Raw genomic sequence first — 5,058 nt, 5'->3', positions numbered from 1 at the left:
GAATCGAAAGTTTCTTTCTGGGTTATGACGCTGACCTACGGGACATAGTTACAAATTGGCTATGTACCACCGGTATTTGACGCTGGTATTGTTATTGCCAAAAATAAAATGACTGATGATCAGAAGTGTGATTTCAAAAATCACCACAAAGCAAGAACAATAATGTTGAATGTCATATCCTACAATGAATATGAAAAGATCACCAACAGGGAAACTGCTAAAGAAATACTTGAATCCCTAAAGATGACCCACGAAGGCAACTCTCAAGTCAAACAGACAAAGGCTCTGGCGCTAATTCAAAAATATGAACCCTTCAAGATGGATGACAATGAAGTTATAGAGGTACTGTTTTCTATATTTCAAACTTTAATTGCAAGACTCAAGGTTCTGGACAAGGCCTATACAACTGCAGATCATGTCAAAAAGATTGCCAGAAGCTTTCCAAAGAAGTGGAGACCTATGGTCACTACCTTAAAACTATAAAAAGATATGAACAACATAAGCTTGGAAGAACTCGTCAGCTTCCTCAGGAGTCATGAGATAGAACTTAAGGAAGATGATCCTCAAAAGAAAAGCAAATATGTGGCTCTGAAGTCTAGATCTGAAAGACACAAACCAGAAAGGAACAAAGCTCTCCAAGCTGAAGAAGAAGAAAACGATGACTCTGAAAAGGATGATTCTGATGATGAAGAAGAGTTATCCCTCTTAACCAGAAGAGTCAAACAACTCTAGAGAAAAAGGAATAACAACTTTAGAAGACCAAGACGCAAGGGAGATCGCTCAGAATTAACTTCTAGAGGCAAACTAAACAAAGAGGTAACATGCTATGAATGTAAAGAAACAGGTCATTATAGAAACGAATGCCCAAAGATCAAGAAAGATAGCTCCATAAAATAAGGATTCAAGAAAAATTCCTTTAAAACTAAGAAGGGACTCATGGCCACTTGGGATGACTCTGAATCTGATGCCTCAAAATCAGACTCTGAAGAAGAACAGGAAAATATGGCATTCATGGCTACCACATCTGGAAGAGAATCTGATCCTGAAGAGATATTTTCTGATCTTTCTTGCTCTAATCTTGAATCTTGTTTATCTGAATCTCTAAGCTCATATCAAAAAATTCAACAAAAATTCAAGGCTTTAAAGAAAGTCCTTGAAGGAACCATTGAAGAATGTGATAAGCTTGAGATGAAAGTTTCTGAATTAAAAGACAACATTCTGGTTTTGGAAAGAGAAAAAGAATCTTCAACTAAACAATGTTTAAAACTTGAATAAGCTTTATCTCAATCCCCACAAAATTCTAACACAATCATATATAAATATGAAAAAACATTTCAAAAGTTTCTGAAAAATGGGCTAGAAAGAAGCGGAATGGCTTCTATGATTTATGGAGTTAGTCAGAATAAGAAAAGAGGAATAGGATATGACTCTGATGAAGACGAGCAAATACCTTCTGCAGATGATAAACCTAAGTCCCCTTTTTCTTATCACTACACACATGCACAAACGCAAAATTGTACTAATGCTAGAAAACCCAAAGTTTCAAGAAACTCTGAGAGAACTAATCATAAAGGACCCAAAAGATTCTGGGTACCAAAGGATAAAATAGTCTATGTTGCAGATATCCTATACAGCAGAGTTAAGACACCAATCATGGTACCAGGACTTCGGATGCTCGCGACACATGACGGGAAGAAAGCAGATGTGATAACGCAAAAACACATCAGATATTTGCCTTGATTTACACTCAAAGATCATACCATTTTAATTAATATTTCGATTATTCTGCAAGTATTCGAGTTGTTTTTGCAGTTATTTAAATCTCCATGCATTAATGAGAAAAATGAAGAAAAGAAAGAAAAAGAAGAAGAAATAGATGAGAAAGCACATGAAAAAGCAGAAAACCAGAATGCAGAATTTGTTGATGTGACGACCGTCACAGATTCATGACGACCATCACGACCCATCCTGTGACGACCGTCATAGGCCCATGACGAGCGTCACGCGGCTAGAATTTGCACTTTGAAACAGTCAATCACAGGCATCCAAACGTGCCTAAATTCCCTCCAACAACATGACTCCCCCGGATTCCTCATTCAAACCAAGTCTTCCTTAAATATCTCAACCACCAAGACCTAAAGGAGCACTATATAAAGGACCAAAATGGGAAAAATTGAGGAGGCCTACATTTACACTTATGCGTTGCAATTAATTTTTATAACTTTCTAGCTTTTTAGTTTATTTTCTTTTCAGCAACTTTGTTTCCGTTGCCTTAATTCATTCGCCATTCTTTTTAGAATTCCTTTTTGCCTTTTCCTTTCCGTTTTTTAGTTAGCCATAGTAGTAGTTTCCTACACTGGGGAACTACTACACTTTATTTAATTTTAGTAAGCAATTTGTATTGAAGAAGCAGAAGCCTACCGACTTGTGGAGGACTGCTCAAGTACTCCGAGATTCGCTATACTCTGTTACTTCGATTGCCAGTTTTTTATTGAATTATTATTGTTATTGCCCAGTTGTTATAAAAATTATGTTTACCGCAATGTTGATCTGTTTATGCTCTATGTTTGCCTTATTTAACATGTCCGACTAAATTACTGGTATCGGTATGTAGCAATTTAATTAGATGGGATTTAATAATAATCGGTGAAAACTCTTTTTCTCAAACAATCTTTTAGGATGAGGTTTTTAATTTAAATTTAATTAACTTTATCACAAAAGCGTGAGAAGCTATTTAATATGATTTTGCCACGAGAGTGGGAAATTAACTAAGGTGAGAACCAACAATTGCGAGAGCGTGAGGCTCGAGCTGGATAGTAAAAATTAGGCATTGAGTTTAAAAACAGCGAGAGCACTTTAAAAACAATTAGAACTTATTTATTTTCAAAAAGTAATTTTAACTTCAAATGGGACAGCGAGAGCGTACGTTCTGACTTAAAGCTATAGGCCGAATGAACAATCACGAGAGTGTGAGATAAAGCTTTTTAGATAAATATTTTCTACTGAGAGATATTTGGCATTTAAACTATTCACCGGTGACTTATCGAATCCCTGACAATTAATGCGTTGCATACTGATTCCTTCCATCAATTCTTTCTTAAAATTAAATTTCCCTTAGATTTACTATTTTGCACCCGAACTTCTACTAATCATTCCCTTAGCTAAATATAGTGACGTTAGTAACACTAGTTTGACCATAGGTTCCTGTGGGATCGATATCTTTTAAAACTAAAGCGTTTGGAATGTGCACTTGCAGTCAAGTACCCGATAGACTATATTTTATATATAGTCACGACAAGCATCAAGTTTTTGGCGCCGTTGCCGGGGACCTGTTTTAGTCGAATAGTGCGATTCTTTCGTTGCACGGTATAGACTAAGGTAAAAATAAAAACTAATTTACTCTCCCTTATTTCCCCGATTGTATGCCAAGTACTCGCTCACAAGGCGATAACTTAGCACCACCAGTCCCAGAATTAGAGCGTTTCTTATACGTAAGACGCCAAATACACGAATATCAACAAAAGTACGATATTCCCGATATCTTCTCTCCTCCTAAACCAGAAGAAAAACCAACCATGGCTGAAGAAGGACCACAGAATCGTCCTCTTAAATTCTACGCTACCCCGTCCTAACAAGAACCTCACAACAACATTGTTGCCCCCGCTATCAATCGAAACGATTTCAAGCGGAAACCCTCACTATTATCAGTCGTCCAACAACATCAATTTGCTGGAAATCCTACAGACGATCCTAATGAACACCTGACCAAGTTTGTGCAGTACGCAGATACTGTAAAGGCTAATGGTGTATCTCAAGATGCGATAAGACTGCGCCTCTTTCCTTTCTCACTAAGAGACAGAGCTTGGGCTTGGTTGCAATCCTTCCCCTCCAACTCCGTTACAACATGGGAAGAACTGAAGAACATTTTCTTATCCCGATATTTTCCGCCGAACAAAACGGCTATGCTGAGAGCTCAAATCAACGGATTCAGGCAAAAAGATATGGAATCTCTCTACGAAGCATGGGAGAGATACAAGGACATGATGAGGATATGTCCCCATCACGGTCTCGAAGACTGGGTGATCATTCACACATTTTACAATGGGCTTCTGTATAACACAAGACTTACAGTAGACGCTGCCACGGGCGGTGCACTTATGAACAAGCCATACAACGAAGCCTATCAACTCATTAAAAACATGGCTCAAAACCATTGCCAATGGGGAGGTGAAAGAACTCCAGCGGAAAAGTCCCAGACAAAGGGTGGAATGTACGAAATCAGTAGCCTTGACCATGTTCATGCAAAGGTAGATGCCCTTGTTCAAAAATTAGATAACTTGACCATATCACCTGCAGCCACCATGACTGCTGTAACTCCAAACTGTGAGTTATGTGGAAACCCTGGACACACTGCACAAGAATGTCAAATATTAGTAGGAGTCCCAACCGATCAAGTGAATTATACACAAGGAAATCCCTATTCGAATACCTACAACCCAGGTTGGAAAAACCATCCTAATTTCTCGTATAAGAATAATAATGCCCTGTATGCACTTGGCCAAGCACCAGCTGTTCCGCCTGGATATCAAAAGCCAGCTAATAATGCTCCTAACATGCCTAGGAAGTCAAATTTCGAATTAATGATGGAAAGCTTCATAGCTACCAAAGTTCAGACAAACAAAGACTTCTTGAACCAAAATATACATACTAGCGAGCAACTCAAACAACTAGCGAGCAAAGTAGACGCCTTAGCCACCCACAATAAAATGCTTGAAACACAAATTTCACAAGTGGCTTAACATCAAGCATCTACAGCCGCTCCAGCTGGAACATTTCCTGGACAGCCGCAACCTAATCCAAAGGGACATGCAAATGCCGTTATACTAAGGAGTGGAAAAGAAATAGACGGTCCCGTAGATCCAAGACTCCAAAACCCTGCCATGTACCAAAAACCAGATAAAACCTCAACTGAGCAGGTGAATGAACCAAAGGAAACATAAGATAATACCCGAGAGGCCGAAGAGAAAGAAAAACCTTATGTGCCTCCACCTCCTTATA

The 5,058-nt window shown here is 38.5% G+C and overlaps 1 non-coding gene across 1 annotated transcript; it reads right to left on the bottom strand.

Annotated features, from left to right (window-relative positions):
- Positions 1–3,962: 3,962 nt before the first annotated feature.
- Positions 3,963–4,069, bottom strand: LOC127077832 (small nucleolar RNA R71). Its single transcript, XR_007787601.1, has one exon. It is a non-coding gene; the product is annotated as a small nucleolar RNA R71 (small nucleolar RNA).
- Between the last annotated feature and the right edge of the window lie 989 nt (positions 4,070–5,058).

This window comes from Lathyrus oleraceus, chromosome 4 (assembly GCF_024323335.1).
Source record: "Lathyrus oleraceus cultivar Zhongwan6 chromosome 4, CAAS_Psat_ZW6_1.0, whole genome shotgun sequence".
NCBI classification, from domain to species: Eukaryota; Viridiplantae; Streptophyta; class Magnoliopsida; order Fabales; family Fabaceae; genus Lathyrus; species Lathyrus oleraceus.
Note: the sequence above shows the minus strand (reverse complement) of the source record. Positions and strands in the feature narration are given on the sequence as shown.